The sequence below is a fragment of the Rattus norvegicus genome, chromosome 16 (assembly GCF_036323735.1).
Source record: "Rattus norvegicus strain BN/NHsdMcwi chromosome 16, GRCr8, whole genome shotgun sequence".
In the NCBI taxonomy this organism is placed as follows: domain Eukaryota; kingdom Metazoa; phylum Chordata; class Mammalia; order Rodentia; family Muridae; genus Rattus; species Rattus norvegicus.
In genome coordinates this window covers 69605754-69627506 of record NC_086034.1, presented here as the reverse complement: position 1 = coordinate 69627506, position 21753 = coordinate 69605754, and the positions used below count along the sequence as shown (strand labels likewise).

The 21753-nt window shown below is 41.7% G+C and overlaps 1 protein-coding gene and 1 non-coding gene across 10 annotated transcripts in view; one reads left to right on the top strand and one right to left on the bottom strand.

The window, feature by feature from the left end:
- Nucleotides 1-21753, bottom strand: part of Unc5d (unc-5 netrin receptor D) — a 546764-nt gene that overhangs the window by 482356 nt on the left and 42655 nt on the right. The window lies entirely within an intron of this gene.
- Trnal-aag8 (transfer RNA leucine (anticodon AAG) 8) lies at nucleotides 1421-1501 on the top strand. The gene has a single exon. It is a non-coding gene; the product is annotated as a tRNA-Leu (tRNA).

The following is a 21753-nucleotide window of genomic DNA, read 5'->3' as shown; positions in this document are numbered from 1 at the left end:
AAAATTTATCACAATTTCCAAAGCTCATAACTTTACTAGCTTTAAATCTAAATGAGTCATTCAGTTACACCTCCATGATGAAGTCAACTGTACTCTTTGCAAATCAAGTAAAGAGTTAACATTTAAATGACCTTATACAGAAGAACTGTTAGTTCGAGCAAATTTATGTTATGAAACAATATAGGGATATGTGATAAATTTCTCAATGTTTAGAAGAGAAGCATTATCCTCTGTGTGTGTGTGTGTGTGTGTGTGTATGTGTGTGTGTGTGTTACAAAAAGAGAGGGAGGAAGGGATTGAGAAAGGGAGGGAGAGGGAGGGGAACAAGGGGAGAGAGAGAGACAGAGAGAGAGAGAGAGAGAGAGAGAGAGAGAGAGAGAGAGAGAGAGAGAGAAAAGAATGTTGATATGGGTGTGAGTGAGTGTGTGTGAGTTGAAATATGGAGAAGTTTCCCAGAGTCATAGTATTTTCTCCTTCCAAAGGGCTGAGCTCATGAATCTGGAATAGAAGGGAAAGGTTCTTCAAGACAAGACCTACGGATAAAAGGAAATCCACTTAGCTCTCAGCAGCTCCCAGACACAAGGGTGTACCTTGAGGTAGTCCTAAGAGATCTCATCTTTACATTCAGCTAAAATCAGCCTGTCAGCTATATCTGTCATTCCTATTTCTCCCATCTGGAGTCACATAGGACGAATACGCGCCCTCTCTCCCATCCTCAAATATGTCACGGCACGCACTGAAGTTGAGTAAGCCCAATGAAGAGGCTGAAATGCCCCACTTCTAAAGACGACCTTCAGGGTACAGCTAGATGATCAGAGAGAGGCGGTCACCACTGGCGCCACTTCCGTTCTTCAGCCTAAAATAACAGAATACATTTCTGCAGCTTTCAAACTAATATAAATGAATATAATAACTTCCCTTTGTTCGTGGCCGATTACATTATATTACAGCAGCACGATGTCCAGGGCTAGCATGCAAAAGTAATTTATTTTTCTCCCACATCTGTAACTATTTGGGAGAGCAGCTAAGTCTTCATAATTATGCCGCAGACACAGTAAATAGAGCAAATGCAATAGGTCACCCTGCGACTATAGTTCAGGGAGGGAACAATTATTTTACCCCATATAATTTGCATCCAACATTTCATACGGGGAAACTAAAGAGAAAAACAACACTGCCTTAGAAAATTACCACAGCCTTTTAATGATCACTCTTCCTGCTTTTTTCTTTTTATCTGGGTTAAACAGATTTTTGCTAAGAAACAGGACACATACGCACGTGCACATACACACACACACACACACACACACACACACACACACCCATATACATGCACACAAATATACGTGCACACACACGTATACACGTACGTATACACACACGTAGACAGGTGGCGTGCCCTAATAATTTTCATTAAGAATTCGGGGTTGGGGATTTGGCTCAGTGGTAGAGCACTTGCCTAAGAAGCGCAAGGTCCTGGGTTCGATCCCCAGCCCCGAAAAAAAAAAAAAAGAATTCATTCCCTTTCAGGTTGTAATTCATTTGACTTTGTCTGACACAGATTAAGTTACTATCAAATAAGCTAAAATTGATGCACATCATTCCATCTTCTTTCTTCAACCTGTTTCTCCTCCCCTCTGCAAAAACAATCTGCCATTCCTGAAAGAAGTGCACAAACTTAAGAAAAGACTTCTGTCTTCAACAGATTTTCCTTTACTTAAGTAGAGAAAAACCTGCTGTCAAAAAAAATGCAAATGTGTATTAAGAAAGTCTCCACTTAAACAGCTGTGTGTCACAGAGCTGAGAAGTAAGGCCAGTGTGTTTGCGTTCTGCCGGTTATCATTAATAATCAAAATATTTTTCAAGATGATGAAGGGGCTGAAGAACCAGGTCTATGCCAATTCCCCTGATACCCAGAGGATTTCTGTCTAGGATCTCTTTGTTTTAGAAGTTACAGCTTTTCATGGGGAGATCAATGTGAGTCCCGGGAGAATTGCAGTCTAATAGCCTTTATGTTTTTAACAGGAAAGAGCCCCAGATGTAAAAACAAAATTAAAAGCACTAGGAAGAGGACACACAAATCAGACTGTTAATGAGGAAGCCAGGGAGCCCTGGTGCAACCCAACAAGTCTCCAGAGGAAAGGATTCGAGCTGATCCTTTTCGTTTTCCCTCCATCTCACGATGGTGAGGAGGAAGACTAGTATCTCAGACTGAGAAACCTGTTTATTACTCACTGCTCTCTGAGGTCAGCCTCCTCTACCAGGAGACACATGCGCCACTATGTTCATCGCAGCCTTATGTATAATAGCCAGAAGCTGGAAAGAACCCAGATGCCCTTCAACAGAGGAATGGATACAGAAAATGTGGTACATCTACACAATGGAATATTACTCAGCTGTCAAAAACAACGGCTTTATGAAATTCGTAGGCAAATAGTTGGAACTGGAAAATATCATCCTGAGTGAGGTACCCCAATCACAGAAAGACATACATGGTATGCACTCACTGATAAGCGGCTATTAGCCCAAATGCTTGAATTACCCTAGATGCCTAGAACACATGAAACTCAAGATGGATGATCAAAATGTGAGTGCTTCACTCCTTCTCTAAAAGGGGAACAAGAATACCCTTGGCAGGGAAGAGAGAGGCAAAGATTAAAACAGAGACTGAAGGAACACCCATTCAGAGCCTGCCCCACATGTGGCCCATACATATACAGCCACCCAATTAGACAAGATGGATGAAGCAAAGAAGTGCAGACCGACAGGAGCCAGATGTAGATCGCTCCTGAGAGACACAGCCAGAATACAGCAAATACAGAGGCGAATGCCAGCAGCAAACCACTGAACTGAGAATAGGACCCCCGTTGAAGGAATCAGAGAAAGAACTGGAAGAGCTTGAAGGGGCTCGAGACCCCATATGTACAACAATGCCAAGCAACCAGAGCTTCCAGGGACTAAGCCACTACCTAAAGACTATACATGGACTGATCCTGGACTCTGACCTCATAGGTAGCAATGAATATCCTAGTAAGAGCACCAGTGGAAGGGGAAGCCCTGGGTCCTGCTAAGACTGAACCCCCAGTGAACTAGAGTGTTGGGGGGAGGGCGGCAATGGGGGGAGGGTGGGGAGGGGAACACCCATAGGGAAGGGGAGGGGGGAGGGGGATGTTTGACCGGAAACCGGGAAAGGGAATAACACTCGAAATGTATATAAGAAATACTCAAGTTAATAAAAAAAAAAAAAAAAGAAAAGAAACTGCCTCATGGTGGTCACTAAGTGGAGGCACTCCTCCGAGCAGCTTAAGGATACTAATTGGAAAGGTCAGCTGCAGAAACTCTCCTCGCTAACGCACTGGATAAGCAACAGAACCATCACACACAGAGTAGGAGTTGCCATCGCAAAGGGTTGGTTGTGTGGAACGAAGTCGAGAAACTTCAATCTCAGCGCTTACTGCCCTGTGAGAAATCCGATTGCTTACTTTCATTTCTAAACTCAAACCGCCTGACACCGCCCACCTATGGCCACTGAGCACATCGAACGCAGCGAATGTGATTGAGGAGTATAGAACCTCGTGTTTTATTTTACTTCAAGTAATTAAAATTTAAATTTAGCGGTAGATGTTCTCCTTTGGTTATTGGGGAAATTTCTCAAGCATGTTGGATCACATAGAGCATGTTATTCGATTGTTTCCAATGAGCTTTCAGTCAACTGCAAACACAGATCAAATATGTATTTCCAATGACGCGTTAGCATTTGCTATGGGTTGGATGAGAAACGCCCCATAGGCTCCTGCATTTGAAGATTTGCTCCCCAGGTAATGACGCTTTAGGGCGAGGTTCAGATGCTTTAGGTGGTGGTGCTTTGTGCCCCTCAAGGTTTACAGGACAGCCTCACTTTTTTGCATCTGCTCTGCAACTATAAACCAGAATAAACCTTTTGTCTCTAACTGATATTTTTGGCAGAGTTTTTTATTACAACAACAGAAAACTAATACAGCGTGTGACCTGAATTGCTCTCTGCGTAAGATAGGCACAGACTTCAAAACTTACTAACACCCACACACAAAAAAAAAAAAGAATTAAAATGTTTATGGTGATTACAGGTTGAAATAATATTTTAGACAAGATTAATTTCCAAATTATGTATTACCCAGCATAGTATATCTTTCTACCCTTTTCAAAAGTGACTTCTACAATTGCTTTTTAGTTACATGTATGAGTTGTAGTTGTGTCTTGTATTATCTTTCAGATAATGCTGTTCTGAATATTGGTTTCTTTGTCTATGAAGTAGAATGATATTTGCTACATTGTAGGGGATTCTGAAATAAAGCACACGTATATCAATCATTTCTTGCAGTGTATCCCATGCCATTCAATAAATGGCCTTTTATAGGAGAGCTGTGATGTAGCCCAGACTGGGCTCATACTGTCTGAGCCAATGATGGCCCTGCACCTCTGCTCCTCCTCTCTCAACCTCTTAAGTGCTCCCATTACAGGTGTACTCCTCCATAGATGGTCAATGTTGCAATGGTGATTCAGCCCAGGGCTTCTTGTATGCTAAGCATGTGCTGGAGCAACTGAGAGACATGCCCAGGTCAAGGGGGCATTTCTACTGATACTTCATAATCAATCGCAGAGGATTTGGAGCAATATTCAATAGCTCATGATCCTGACATAGTCAAAATTCTTAAGATCGTTAGTTTTTCTCCTTCTTTGTTAATACCTTTTGAGATCTACCTGCTAGAATCGTAACTGCAGTGGTGTATGCTCTCACCTCTACTGCTTCAGTCTGCCTCATTCTCCTCTACCTACCTTTTATGAAGGGGTTTATCTCACCGACTTCTGGATTATTTGTTCATGTGCTTTTTTGTTCCAAATTAGCATATACATGTGTATTTCCATATATCCTTTTGCTTTCATTGAACAAATACCATGGTATCCTTCCCTAATGACTCAAAAGCAAGAGCTCAGGTCACTTGTTCCCCTGAACTGTGTTCAGCTGCTTAGTTCTCCACTGGGGAGATGCACTGACTCTCATTCAACTAATGTCTATTCAGACTATTATTAACAATATCCACTGCTAGACGTCTGGGAAGTACCAAGACATATCCCCCTTGGTGGAGAAAACTCTGCATGTTTAACATTTCTGAATTTCCTTGTCATCTGTGGGAACAAAGACCTTTGTGCCTCCAACACTTAATAAAAACCGTGGGTTTGCCTTAAGTCAAAGAATGCAGTAGGTTCTGTGTGAATGAAGAACTTTTACAACATCAAGGAGTAAGCAAGATCCATACTTGCTCTGGACATTTGAGCTTGACTGATGGAGCTTGCTAAGATAGAAGGAGTTATGAAGGGCCAGGGCATGGAATGACAAGCAAAACCCGCCTGTGATCACAGCTGTGACTTGTCGCATGAATGCCGGCTCCCAAAAAGGTACAGTGTCAAGAGATTGTTGCTGAAGGTGAAACTGGGCAAAAGCTACCTAAAACAGACTCGTGTGGTCTTTAAAAAACAAGGGTGCTTATTTCATTGGCTGTGGTGGGAACTTACTTGCTACTTTTAATTTGGACAACAATGTGTTCAGTTTTCTGGGTCAATTCTTTCCTTCTATTTGACTTCTATACTTATACTTTGTGGAGGGGATATATATGGAGAGAGAGAGAGAGAGAGAGACAAGACAGAGACAGAGACATAGAGAGACAGACAGACAGACATAGACAGAGAAACAGAGAAACAGAGACAAAGACAGACACAGACAAAGACAGACACGGACAGAGACGGATAGTAGACAGACTGGTGAATAAAGAAATGAAGATGGTAAATTCAAAAGTTTATTTGGAGAAAATCTATTTAAGGAATGCAGGGGTCAATGGAACTAATCAGTATGACTTGATTATCATAGGTACAGCAAAGAAAACAATAAAAAAATCAGGGGGCATTACATACTGCTGATGGGAGAGAAAAGTGTTGGTGACTTTTGGAGAAAATGTTGGATATATATGCACTAAATTTATGCAAAAAAATCTACCCTTGATAACTTGAAATTGTGAACCAATTATTTATTGCAATGGTGCCTTATAGTTATAATTTATTGGAAACGGTCTGAATAGACATTAGTTGAATGAGTGTCAGTGCATCTCCCCAGTGAGTCAGAGACCTCACCAGATCCCAGACCTTTAAACCATATGACCCATTTTCATGAGCACATGTGTTTTGCAAAAGATTTCTTATGCACGCACACCTTAACCTATATTGTGTGAATTAAAATGATTGTTGCCTGGAAAACTTTTTCCAAAACTGACTGTGTTCGAATATGCTTATAAGAAAGGGACAGGCATTAGAATCTCTGGAAGTTTGATCCAGACCAAGTCTGGCTGAAGCGAGTTTTCATTCTCACCTCTTCATGGTTCATTTCCCTGCCTTCCATGACACTTACTGGGACCCCTGACAAGGCATGCTCGACCTCCAATAATGGGCACAGTATCTTGCTTAACTATGAAGCCCCAATGGTTCCACGAGTTTCCAGTGGATTAACATAAGTAACTTATGAAAATAGAGTTGTCCTTTACTTAAATGCTAGCTTTTCTCTTATTTCTTCTGATCTCACGGTTGAAGGAGGAGACTCCAATCCTTACATCTGATATGAGCAAACAGACATCTCCCCAACATTGTTCTTGATAATCCTCGAGAATATCCTCTATTGCTATTGCTTCGTTTTATGAGGAAATTCTTCTGCCCCTGCTTAAATTGAGCATGAATATGTTTGAACACTCTTCCATATAAACAAGCCTTTTTTTTAAAGTAAATAAATTTATATGCTGAGCAATATATACATCTACACATATGTGTATGTGTATGTTACAATAATTAATTGGCACAGAGCAGGCCGCACCAATAAAAGAGAGTGAACGGAAGATGGAAATGGTATAATTTATATTATAATCTGAAAAAAAACAATTTTTAAAAGCAAATAAAAATATTTATAGTTGAAGTATTCCATTTTCATTCTAACAAAACTTGAGGTAATTTAAAGAAGTGGAAGAGTCGTTCATTTTGTGCTTCCTCCTGGTCCACAGCTGTCTTTTCCCTTTGAGCACCTGTCTCCGACTCGCACTGAGAAGACTGCCATGCCTTAGTGCTTCATCAAGGGAAATGGACTGCCTCTCTTCTGCAGAATGGACTGCAGAATGGATACAAACATGTACTCAAAGGTGAACAGACCTTCAGTATCTTATTCAACAGCATACCCTGCACCTTGGAGGGGATAACATATATGTCCTATGTATGTATGGCTTTGAATTCCACAGTCATCAATTTTACATGATTAGGAGTCTCTGAAGTCATTACTGACCATGTCAAAAAGGAGACTTCTCTGAACAAAACTGACAGCAACACTAACATCCAGACATAACTGTAGGTATTTAGAAGGTGATCGGACAGAAACAATATGTCCATGTAGCAAAACAACAGAGGGATTCCCCCAACTATCGCTTACGACCTCCCAGCCATCTCTGCTTGTTGGGTTTACAATATCAGACATGATCTCCTTCCTTTGAAGTGGACATCAATTTCCACCAGAAAGTGGGTGATAGTTCCCCTAAAAGACTTACTACTATCGTTACTGATAGCCTCAATTTTGGGGAGCTAGCAGGGATACTGTTGCACATAGGGTTCAAAACTCATAAGGTTGTTAATGTCTTTTCTCCCATAGCAGCCTCCACAGCGTCTTCTGGTATTTTGAGAGCCAGCCATCAAGGAGGAAGTTTGTAGTACACTCTAGGAACAGATTTTCTATGTCCTTTGACTAAGATATGCTGGCTTCAGCAACCAGATCTGACTATCTAGTTCTGTTGGAAATCCATCAACAATGCTAATAGCCTCTACGGCCTTGGAAACCATTCAGAACAGAAGGGAGGGCAATGAATGCTGTCACTGGGGGTAGCTGACTTCCATGGCATGGCTATCACACTCTAGAACTCACAGCTGCCATAACTGCCTGCACAGTATCTGTGTAAGCCCTGAACCTGCCAACATCTTGTAGACAAGGGAAGGACTCCAAAGTCCCTACTCCTCCCCGAGGAATTATACACAGTGAAGAATTGGTAGAGAAGGAAGACACGTTTGTTTCATTGTTAGCCACTGATCAAAAGATCCCAAAGTTCCTCTAAAGCTATGACCACTGAACACAGAGAGACAGGAAAGTAGAAGGAGGTGCTGACTAAGAAGAGGAATCTGATTATTGAAAGAGTGGGAAAGGAACCAAAGATGATTACAGAGAGCAGGGAAAGTAGGCTTCCCCCAGGCTCAGTCTCCTAATTGGCTATGCAACAACCAACAAGTACTTTATGAGTACCCATGAGGTTGTTTCTATGTAGAAAAAGAAAGTGCTTTAAATAACTTACTGTTTGGAGGAACGTCAGAAAGACTTAAAAAGATAAACACCTGTGAATGTACTTTCCTATGTTAACTGGAAAATCATAGTTATATTCATCTGAATGAGACAAATGGTAAGTGTCTGACTGACAGACATTTGTTATATACATTTGTTTCTCCATGACTTACAAAGGTCCCCCACCCCATTTTTGTAAATATACTTGTGTGATGCACACATATACACAATTTGTACGATAAGTCCCAGTGAAGGTGGACACAGAGGTGCCACAGAATGCTTCCAGAAGTCAGAGTAGAGCCATAGGTGTCAGTCCTCACCCTCTACCTTTAGACAAGTCATTCTTGTTGTTGTTGCTGCTGTGAGTTCTTGTGCTTGCCATAGTAGCCATCTCACAAGGTTCTGGACAGTCTCCTATCCCCATGTGTGATCTCACCATAAGAACAATGGAATCGCATACATGTGCTTCCACACTTCCACATCCAGCTTTACCAGATCCTTGGCAAGTCATCCTCACATTCTTAGCCTTTCAGAGCAAGCATTTTATCCCACAGAACCATATTCCTAGCAGCATAAATTTTTTGGCATAAGTGTTCTGTAATAGCCTTTCAAAAATACATTTACGTATTGCGTACATTTGCATGCATACGTGTGGGCAAACAGGGACCATCCCACTGGTGTGAAACCAGAGGGCAATTTGAAGTTGTCTCCTTCAACCATGCCGGTTCTCAGAATCTAACTCAGACAACAGCCCTGGGGATGAGGCCTTTACTGACTAAGCCAACTGCCTAACTCCTGTGCCTATATCTAGTCATACTGTATTGCATAATTTAAAAGCTGTTAAGCAGATCACATTGAGGACTCAGCATACATCTATATGTGACATAATGATGGATGATGGATAGAACCGAACCTGAACGAAGTAAAAAATGTATTTCACGGGTTGGAGGTATTTCCATGCTTGCCGGAAGTTACTTAGTGCTCCTTACACATATTCCATTTTATCTGTCGCATTTCTCTCAATTAGGTTGCAGAAAGAATGACAATGGAGTAGAAATGCAATGGTTTAAAGTTGTTCTTCGCCAGCTGAGAGCTTTGACCAACGTCCAAAGTCACGAGGCTTCCACAATTAGAACAAAATTTTCCACTAGAAATGAATTAATAACTGAACTTTCGAAATGTGCAGCATACACTAATCCAGGTTTTTAAAATCCCTAATGGGCTTTGTAGCGGTGCAATTTGGCAAAGTGAGTAAAATCCTCACATAATAGATAAAGGTAATTAGAGATGCAGAACCAATTCCTTCTAAATGCCCTGCATGCAATTTGGAACTGTTAGTCCCTTCTTCAGAAATGGGGAAACTGGCCAAGGGGAGAAACGTGAAGAATTAAGGGACCATCTAGCTGCAGCAACCACACAGGAGCTGGGACTTCAACACAGTGACAATTCCCATCACCTACTTTCCCTTCCTGAAATTTCTCAAGAAGCCAGCCATCTTGCAGGTAAAGAATCCCCACCTTTAGAGAGGGTCTAACTTCTGATTGTGTTGCCAAGAGCTGGAGGCAATGGGCAGCCAGGAACTCGGGAAAACAGGGAGAAACATGACTTAGATATATCTTTTAAAGCCAAGCCACGCAAATCTTGTTGTGTATCTCACAGAAACCAATCTGAGGAACTGTGGGTTTCTTTTCACCCTCTGACGAATAAATCTGGTTTGCGTACATTAAGTGTCCACTCAGCCTTCAAGCTAAACCTCATCTTTAGCATCACCTATGTCAGCTGAAATACAACAATCCCAGAGACAGAAACATAAGAAAAGAACCTTGAGGTTAGTGGCTAAACACGGACTTCTGCAGTTCCAGAAGCCTACACAGCAGGTACAACCCCTAGGGCTACGATATGGATCACAGCAAACGCTGTGAGGAAGGGGGTCATCTGGCAGGGCGGAAAAAGTGGAAACAGACATGACCAGAGCCAGACCCTCTGTCTTAGAGATCACTGACTTGTAGGTAAAACCACCCTTTGTGGTGTAGACAGACGCATACTGCCACTTCAGACAGCCCATTTTGCTGTTGGACTAAAGAGCTAACAGAAATGCCCCACTGCTCACATTTTATATAGAAAAAAAACACACATTCAGTTCATGTGACACAGCAGAATCCTTGTGCCTAACTCCACCCCAGAGAGAAGATTCAGGAGGAGGTCTCAATGTCAACTCCTCCAAAGAACAGACAGAAAACCCAGTCCTAGCATTTAAAATGTGGTGCTTTCTAGGTCCGTGTACTATGGCATTTTATGATTATTCCATTAAAATTGGTTCAAGTAGGCAGAGGCAAGGCAAGGCCTATGAGAAGCAGTCATCTGCCTTGACTTACAGACAAGGAAACAGGACCCAAAGTAAGTAAGGAAAGCCAGCCGTCACGCCTGGGTACTGCTGAGCCCCAGAGCGAATCTTGAGATTCCCAGGTCACTGTTTTTGTATTTCCCTCCTGGCAAGTGTGGCTGGGTTTCTCTTAGCAAGTTCTGGAGGACCACATACAAGTCCTCAGTTAAACACAACTGGTCCTCATAATTCCAAAAACATTCCAGGAACCTGGCAGAGGTGTTTTCTTGATGACATTTTTCTCTTAGAGTAACAGGCTGGCTGAACTATGTGATCTTTATATCAAACTCCTTTATCTAGTGCTTCCAAGCTTAGGAACAACTAAAGCAGCTTAGTTCTCACAGGTGTTCTGGGTATTGGCTTTAGGTTTAAGTCAAAAGCCCTCTTCCCCCAAGGGTGGCCAGAACCAAGCTTTGGTTATTTCTTTAATGTACTCACGTATTTATTAGTGCAGCATATATATTCACACACGATTTTATGGTTATATATGGGGAAGGACCCAGACGCGCATGTACGCATGAAAAGGTCAGAAGACATCACGTGTCTTCTATCACTTTCCACCATATTCCTGTGGGATGGGGTCTGTCGATGAACTGGAAATCCGTATTTCTGCTTGGTCAGCAGACCAGCCAGCCTCCAGGACCCGCCTGTCTACCACCTACAATGCTGAGGTTACAAGCACCTGGAGGCATGCCTACCTTCCTCAGGTGGGTGCTAGAATTTGAACTGAGGTCCCCACGTTTGCACAGCAAGGACTCCTCTCCACTGAGTGATGCCTTCACCAGCCCCAGTTGTCTCTTTCAATAACTTCTCTGAAACCCTTCTTGTCACATGCTCTCCAAGCCTTGAGTGTTTTATATACTTGGCAGAGAGTGGAATACAGACCTATTTCTGATGATAATGCCTTTTAACAGTTGTCAAAACTGATTTAGCAGGCCGGTATAGCAATATGTGAAACCCCAGTGGATTTCTCGTCTTCGTAGGAAACTTTAGGGCACCACGAATAATAATTATATTTATCATTTTCCTCCTTAAAAATGACACAATGTCTAACTGGTGGCTTAACAAGTTTTGCTTCCATTGTTACTTTTCAAATTCATGCCATCCCAGGACCATCACCTCTGTAACCACCAGGTTGCCCTAGACAGAAATGAAATTGCTTAGAGCAATGCAAGTTTATGAATCTGTGACTTTCCTGCTCTTGGCAAGGTTAAAAGTGGTTTTTTTTCCCCTGTCCATCAAACATCCTTCCCTGGGCCTCACCTAGAAGCTTCTTGGCAAGGTTGTGATTTTTTTTTCCCTTACCATCCTATGCTCTGGGTCCGCTTATTCTAAATCCACGAGCAAATACATTTAATCTATCAAGCTGATTACTTCCTTTTTTCTGGTAATAGCAAAGAACATGGTACCAAGAACAGTACACTAAATGCTTCCCAGATCTGTCCATCACCTGCTGTAGAGAACATTTGATTTACAGGTTCCTAGAACCCTAGAAACTGAAGTTATACAAAGCTTCACCGGAAAGCAATTACTACATCTCCACAAACCTGGAGTCAGGCATTCAGTCGTCCCTCATCCTCCCCATGGCACAAGGCGTCCTACCACGGAGTGAATCCTCCCAGGGAAAGGCAGTGACAGGTGTTTTCCTGAAGATAAGCTGACCCCATCCTGCAAAGAATGGGCAGGAGGAATCCACGGGCTTCTCCTTCATCTGTGAATCTAACAATAACGAACAGCAAGATCCCCAAGCAATTTTATGTCAGTCGACTTAAATTCTGGGGCTGGGTTTTTACAGAAGCGAAGGTCTTAGGATAGCAGACACGGTACTGTGCTGCGCATTATAAACTTTAAAGAAGAAAGAAAGAAACGAACAACGTGTTAGCTATCAATACATCATCTTCAAGTCAGCTAGAGTACGTATATTTTGTAGTCTCCAATCAGGAGTTGACCTTACAGGAAAGCAACATTCTCTAGGTTAAAAGAGGCGAGCAGACTAAGACAGCTTCATGTAACTCAGAAATGGAAGAATCCTTTTACCTCCACAGTGCATTCTGAAACACCTTCTTCTAATGTCAAGTCAGAAAATGGCGGCGGCTTATTTGCCAGAGATAACTGACACAGATAAGTCTGAAAGCGTCAGCTGGCAATACCTATCTCGTCCGATGCATGCAGTCTGGGGTGGAGATGGGAGGAGCTGGTGGGGAGAAGGAACGCGATACTGTTGCCGTCCTTGTGCAAACACGTGCCATCCACAAGGCAGTGAATTGCTTAAACATTTAATTAAAAGGGTGTTTTGTAACCTGTATGTTTTTAAAAATACGCATTTGTTATATGTTTAATAAAAGCCACTTATATGGGCTCTATGAGTCTGTAATTGTTTTATGTGCATAATTTCTAATCTGTATGATTACTTCAGCAAGAATATACACTAGTGTAATGCGGTTTAATATAGCTTTATGCATTGTAGTTTTATCTTTTTCTATTTATTCACAGAAATAGCCAACGCTGAGGTTTCTATTAGAATGCTCCAGTAAATCTTCTCTCCATTTAACATGAATCCATCCTAAATGCTCTGCCGTTAGAAACTATTGCTGTTACAAAGCATTTATACTTCTGGTTTGAAAGGCCCAGGTACTAACTGAAACCACATAAAAGGCCTTGAACTTGCCTGGGATAGGATTATCTCGGGAACTTTTAAGAAATACTGACATTATGGTTCTATTCTAGTCATTGAGAAAGAAAATCTCTGATGTTAGGGCTGAGGAATCAGCATTGTGAAGTTGTGGCTTGGGCAAACATGTATGTGACTCCTTGTCATCTATCTCATCTACAGAGCTCCTGAACGAAGCCCTTCTTAACACAGATGTCATAAGAGAGCACACACTGACAAAACATGTCTTTATTGCATGGGGGAGAAGCCTCCTTGTATTTGTATGCTGGGGTAAGCTGAACCAACAAATCTAACAGACAATAACAATGTGTTTTTAAAAAGCACATATAAGAATATCTGTTGTGAAATTAAAAGTTGTTTTCACCTGGGCATGGTAGCTTGCTTTTAATCCCTGCACTCCAAAGGCAGAGACAAGAGAATCTCTGTAAGTTTAAAAACCAGCCTGGTTTGCATAGCCAGTTCCAGGCCAGCTAGGAAGAAATGATAGCACCTTGTCTCAAAAGTATAAAAATACTTCATTTTAAAATGAAAAAAGTCTTTCTTTGTACATTAAGTAATTTTTGCCTCAATGTGATAAAGCCATAAACACGTCCCTCGAATATCTAAGTGCTGACCTCGAAGTTCAATTCTGTTTTAGACCATTAAATCCACAGATTGGCTTTATCTCCCTAGTCTCGATCATTTGCTAACGGCAGTCTGTCTGTGTAAGAGGTGTTGTTGCCTTGTGTCTCAGTCAGGGTTTCTATTCCTGCACAAGAAAGCAAGTTGGGGGGAGGAGAGGGTTTACTCAGCTCACACTTCCACTTAGTTGTTCATCACCAAAGGAAGTCAGGACTGGAACTCAAGCAGGTCAGGAAGCAGGAGTTGATGCAGAGGACATTGAGGGATGCTACTTACTGGCTTGCTTCCCCTGGCTTGGTCAGCTTGCTTTCTTATAGAACCCAGGACCACCAGCCCAGGGACAGCACCACCCATAATGGGCTGGCCCCTCCCCTCCTTGATCACTAATTGAGAAAATGCCTTACAGCTGGATCTCACGGAGGTATACCCTCAAAGGAGGTTCCTTTGTGATAACTTCGGCTTGTGTCAAGTTGACACACAAAACCAGCCAGTACACCTTGTTCTTCACCAACAGACTCGTAACTGAGAACTACGGTAAGTGACCTTCAAGCATTTAACATTGCTGGGTTTGCCCTTTCTGCCCACTGAGCTCTTCCCATCCAGTTTCCCTTTGCCATTCATCTTTCAGTAGTTTTCATGACGTAACTTTACATCTTCTAATCAAAGTACTAAAGGGGGCATAAAACCGTCAAATAAACAATTCATGTAAGTTATATATGTCTTCCTAATAGTTTTTGCCAAACTGGGAGTTCATTTTTAAAAATTAAAGTCTACTGTGAAAAACTTGAGGGTGGTTGTTGGTTACTCTGTAAATGTAAGGGCTACTATTGCACTCCGGGAGATTCTTTTGTTTGCTGGGTATTGTTGTGGTTCAAAAGTAGGACTAGTGGTCGCTTTGTTACTTTTTCCTTTGAGAACTGATACACAAGAATCCTCTGCAGGGGCAGGAAAACTCTGCCAGAAAATCAGTATCTTTATAGAGTTCCATGAGAGTTACCTAAAGCACCCAAATCTAAACTGGCAGATACCATTGCTCTAAAACAGGAACCAAGGAAAACTGACTCGGGTCTGTGCTGACCACTTACTGCAAAAGCAAACCAGAGAGGACCAGACACTCACACACTCACGCACCGACGGGCGGCACTGAATGCAGCACAGTCTTTGTTTGCCTGACATGAAGTGAGGAGAAAAAAAGTAGAGGATTGGGGTGGGGGTGGATTCTTAGAGGAAGTGTGAGGGCGGAGTTCGGAATAGATATGACCGAAACATTGCATACATGAAATTTTTAAAGAATAAACAAAGTTAAAACACATTTTAAAGACCCTGGGTTTTAAAATTGAAGAGAGTCTCACCTTGAGGATGGCTATGCCAAATCAACTGGTAGAAGCTTGATTTCGAGCCAACTTCAATAATAGCATAGTGCTATTCATACAAACTCATAAACAGAGTTCAAAGCCCCAAAACTTCTTCTTTCTCTCTCTCTCTCTCTCTCTCTCTCTCTCTCTCTCTCTCTCTCTCTCTCGACCTCCTCTCTCTCTCCCCTTTTCTCTCTCCCCCCTCTCCCCTTCTCTCCTTCTCTCTCTCTCTCTCTCTCTCTCTCTCTCTCTCTCTCTGGCAACCCTCACCCATTACTAAAGCAGACTTACAGAAACTAAAATGTTCCTGGTAGCTTCAGATGTGATCAGAGTTGATATTAAATAAAGAATTATTTAACCTAAGTTTGGTTTCAGTTTCTTATAAGAGAAGCTGCTGTTTTCTGTTCATCTCATTCCCAACTAAATTTAGAGAAAAAAAAAAACTATAAGAACAAAAACTTGTAAAGTTGCCTAAAAATGCCAGCCAATCAGCCAGTAGGCCAGTCAGCCAGGAGCATGCCACCAAGTGAGAGAATGGCTTCAGTACAGTATCCATAGGGTGGCTTCTGTGTCTGGGGACATTCGAGTGAGGCGATCTATCACCAAGTACTTTTCTACTTAGGAGCAAGTTTTTCCATCTAAAGTCACGGGCGTGCCTCTTTGACTGACAGGACCTCTGCACCCTCCAAAGCTCTCGATACAGGGAGATGGCCTTCAAAACAACGTACTGTGATCAGAGCTTTCAGAGCAAAGAGAATATAAGCAAATGAATTGTTAGTATGGTGTCCCCACTCATCACAGCAGAGAATTAGACGGAGAGTTGTTAGTAGAGAGAAGAGAGGAGTTTGCCCCCAGCAAGAAGAATAGGCAGAGCCGTGATCACAGGACACATCTGAAGCACAGCAAGGCTTGGTGAGGTGGTGATAATCCTGGAGAGGGGATCAGAAAGAGAAGGGTTTTGTGCCTGGGATGATGAGTAAAATGATTCAAGCTGAGAACTGTAATGAAGGGGAGACAGGCCCACACAGACTTTAAACAATCAAGCACTTGAAACTTTATCTTCTAGGCAGTTGGAAAACAGAAAGAATATGAGCAGAAATCAGAGCATATTAGGGTGGATATTTGAGAGAAATAATTGGGCTAGCAAGAGCCAATACAAACTTAAAATTAGCATATTTGTAATTTGCATATAACTTATTTGAGTGTTACCAAGCACTTCTCCAAGTATTCCAAGCCTGCATGAGCTCCGTCCTACAAATGGAGGGCAGCTTCGCCATCACACTGCACTGAGTCTTCATATAACACATTATTTTCATCATTACAAAACATGATTATGTCCATACACCACAGTTTCACAGATCCCATGTAGGTACACAGAAAAATAAGAATATGGTTATCTAATTCATCCCATGGGATAAAATGGACTTTTTCATGAAATATCAAACTGTTAAATAGTCAGACTTCACTGAAGTGTTCACAAAATTACTCCTTCATAAGATACCTTCAAGACTGGAAAAACAAAGGAAACCTCCACGGAGACCTTTGGTGGTGGTTTTCTACAAGGTCACACTATAAAATCCTGGCTGACCTAAAACTCACTATACAGAGTCAGAGATCTCCTGCTCCTGCCTCTGAGTCCTGCTAGTAAGGACAAGTGTTGGTATTAAAGTTGTCACTACTGGGACGACAATTTTTTATACATATTGGTATATGTTGTACACACATACATATATACATACATATATATACACACTTATATATACATATATATATGTATATATATACATATATATAATTGAAACATTACCATCTGTTTCTGCCATTAAAGTACCCAGCGTCCAGATTTTTCCTTCATTACCAACTCTAAATCTATATAGTCTGTTTTCTGTCTGGGCTAATTTTTCTCTGCTGTTAGAGGTGATAAATTGTCTGTACACTGAGCTTGTCTTTCCCCCAGTGTCTCACTGTAGCCAAGGCTCAGGGATTTCACCCTTATTCATTATCTAAGACTGCTGTTTATATTTGGTGGTAGCCAGGGTGAAGAAGATAAATAAGTCATAGCGTCCCTTGAGGTTCACTGCCGTGGTGTCCTGATCATCAGCTGGTCATGGGGGAATGAGGGGAACCTGTGTTCATTAATCACCAGAGTGACTTATTACAGAAACACGTGCTGACTTGCATTCCTTTCCCTGCAAAGGGTCAGTCAGTACACCTGGGAGTAATTTGCCACCACATAAAATTTATATTATTTTACGTTCTCTGAACATTGTGCAGGTTCATCACTATATCTCAGGAACAGCTGGTTCATAGTCTCAACATCATCTCTCCCCACTGAAAATAAAAGCATACTGAGGTAAGGGGGGTACCAATGAGCGAAGTGCCAGATACCCTTTCCAAATTAACCTTCTTTGTAAAAACACCTAAGGAAGATGCCTCCACTCTGCTGCTTCAGACACCACTTGCAAAGTGACCGAGGACATAGGAATTGAATGAATACCTCATCATCCGGTTGCTGTACACCCTCCTCCTAATCACTGCAAATTTGCAAGAGATCCTCCTGAGGAACTCCTTTCTCTTAGACTGAAAACCATAGCAAGGAGCCTGAAGCATAGCAAAAAGTAGATTTCACCCAGGCGGTAAATCCTACATCTCTATCACAATAGATAAGCATTCGACTACTGCTGGCAATAACTGGAAACCATCATAACTTTTTTTTTCTAACATTTGGTGCATTTTTTTCCATCTTTCCTATAAGTATGTTATTATTTTTAAATGGTTCAGAAATTCCACATATTGACTAGGTACAGTCAGATATTTCAATACATGTATAAAATGCTACATTTCTAAATATATTTTGGTATTATTGGACAAAAGAACCCGAAAGGGAGATGTTCATCAGAGTCTCAAAGCAATGGAGGATGACTGCAGGCTGAGGAAGCCTGGAGAGCCCAAGAATGCCCGGTGGCTACAAGGGACGACACTGTGCTGTACATGGAAAGCTCTTAAGGAAAGGTGTTTCAAGTAAAGCTGCCACCATACACAAAAAGACTACTGTGAGGAGACAGCTGTAGTCACTGACTGGACCGCAGTCTGCATGTTAGTGTACACACATATGTCAAGTCACGCTGTGCGCCTGAAATATATACAGTTTTCAGACACGAATTTATACCATGAAATATTTGATACTGTGTGAAACACAAACTTCGGCACCTGAAAGTCTAAACTCTACATTCTGCAGTCCACTGAAATGACCAACTAGAATCAGTGCTCTAAAACAGGAAATAGGAAAATGCCAGGGGGCGCTTTAACTGAGGATGGGGGAAGACAGGAAGAGCAAGGCAGAGGGAGGGGGAATAATAAGGACGTTTGAAAAAGCCATAGGGACACAGGCTAAGTTATGTTTCCATAAAAATACATGCATATGTGTAAGCATACACACATTTAATATAAGTGAATAGAATTTAATATATAAAATATGTATTAACATATTAATATATGTACATAAATGTAAGCATACCTACATCTAATATATGTGAATACAACTTAATACATAAAATATATATTAATATAATAGAAAACATTACATTTAGTGAATACTACATTTTAAATGGTACAACATGGGACGATAGTGTTTCCCTAAGAGCCATAAACTTTCTAACAAGATCCCCAGACCCAGGTATGGGAAACTTCCCTTGTTGTTGGTCAAGAGGGCCGAAGATACTCCCAAAACAATAGAGCTTCTTGTCATTGCCCTCAGTCCTTTCTCAGAACTTGCCAGTAAGACCCGATTGTTGAAGACACCCTGAACTGGACATACACATGCAAGAATTGATCTGGGACTGACATGAAGGACTCCTCCCCGTGTACTAGATCTCAAAGTATCCTAAGGTGATATAAAAGCTGAGAAAGTGACAAAGCAACCCGTAGTCCTCCCATACCCAAAGGCTTATGAACCACAACGATGCCCAGCAAACGAAGCTACCTCCCAGAGTGTGGGAGTAGCACTTACATTTGCAGATTAACCAATAGCCATCAAATTGAACTTAAGGTACACCTAATACAAGAGAATGCATGCCCGGTACTATAACTCTTGATAACTACCCATGACTGATAAGGCTATGGACCCTAAAGAAGAAACTACTAGTATCACTTCCCTAAACTAGTGTATCTAACTTCATTGTACATAACCATCCAGATATCCATGTATATGCATAGCTCTTGACCCTCATTAACAAAGCTTCTTTTTACGGCAGATGGAGTGTAGTGAGAGTTCTGGGTTCTTAAAAGACCCAGTTATTTTATGTAAGACCATTTTGGTTCTAATCCCAGGTATGAGATAGGGGCTACTTCAGATTATCTACAGCAGCTGACTTTGCCTCTGGTGTGCTCTGGCTGGGGCGTATTCTGCCATCTGTAGATGCTGAATTCTGAGGGTTCTGGAGAGGGTAAAAATGCTAGAACCCAGAAATAGGGGGCTTCTGAAGAAGGAGGAAGAGAGGAAGAGTAGGAGGAAGAGAGGAAGAAGTCGTGGTGATCTTCTTGCTGGTCCCTGCCCCTGCTCCTGCTGTTGCTGGTGGTTGGGAGAAAAGAGACAAGAAGTTGGGGATATCCTGACAAGATGAAAATTGGACTTGCCCATTCAGTAGGAAGTAGCCTAAAGAGACCAACACCCCGTTTTCCCTCTAATTGTCTCACCTATGTAGTATTGTGGGGGTTGGAAGTGATTAGGGAGGATGAGGAGGTATATAAGAACATAATAAAAGCAGAATTTTTATTTTTTTTGCAGAATGCATAACTGGTTAAAATTCAGAGAAAAACATCATTGGGTACACAACACCAACTGATAAGCCTCCAATGCAGTTCCTACATTTAAGGCTCAGGAAACAACTAAGGAAAGACAGTAGGAGAGAGAGACCTGACGTGACAGTATCTTATCCCGATAATACAGAAGCTACATCCACAAAATCTCAACAATATAGTCACCTACACAAGACCAGCTCAAAGACAATACTAACTGATGGGCCAAGACATAAAGGGAAGTCTCGAGAGAGCCCATTGCTCTGTGACAATCACTGCTGAGAGGGGAAGATGCAGTCTTCTCTAGAGTCAGGCCCTTTCATGTGGTATCCAATCCCAAGTGGACAGCTCTAAACACATACACATATAAGCAACACTAGGACTCAGGTGATTGTGTGTGTGTGTGTGTGTGTGTGTGTGTGTGTGTGTGTGTGTAAAACTCCAAAACTAATAAAGACACTAACATTAATCTCTTTATTTTTTCATCCTACCCAGAAGCTGCCTGGCTTTCACTGGCATCATACATGGCTACCACTTAGAAGAGACTAACTTTTCCACAGTAAGTAAGGAAACACACTGGCAAACCAATCGCAGCATCTTGGTCCTTCCTTTGGCTCTGTCGCCATAGCCCACGCTCTTGACATTCTTAAACTCTTCTTTCACAAAGACAGCAATTTGATGAGCATGCAGTAGCATCCCTGAAAGGTGGCATTGTAATTTTCACCCTCTGGAAAACACAGCCACATATGCTCCCATACATGAGCAAAATATGTGTCCTCCTCAGAAAGACAACGGTGCATGGGAGAAGTTATTTTGAGTGTATGGTTTTAATAGAACTCAAAATGACACTGTATCCCTGAAACGAGTAAAGGTTCCTGAGAGGAGAAAATGGAAAGACAGCAATAATCAGAGCCTACACTGAAGGCACAGAGAAGCAGTACAGCATTGTGGACAAGGCTACTCAGCAAATGCTTCAGAAAACTGTCCCACAATTCAGGGGCAAGCATAAAGCTCAGAAGACTAAAAAGGACAATGACAAAAATGGAGGTTGGCACAAGGTGATGGATACACAGCACAGGAGCAGCAGATCAAAGAGTTGAATGGAATTCTTAGGGGGAGGGAGGTAATGGGGGAGGGTTGGGAGGGGCACACCCACATAGAATGGGAGGGGGAGGGGTTAGGGGATGTTGGCATGGAAACCAGGAAAGGGAATAACATTTGAAATGTAAATAAGAAATACCCAATTTAATAAAGATTGGATAAAAAAAGGAAAAAAAAATGTTTCCTGAGAGGGCCATGCATGATGACACACACCTTTAATCCCAGGATTTGAGAGGCAGAGACAGGAGATCTCTGTGAGTTCAAAACTAGCCTGATCTACACAGCAAGTTTCAGGTCAGTCACATCGAAAGAGCAAGAAAAAAATATAGTCTTCTAAATACAAAATCAGTGTCCCGACCTTTTAAGAAAGAAAAAAAAGACAAAAACTAAAAATTACCCTTTAACAAGTCAATCTCTTCAGTGTTAGTTTATT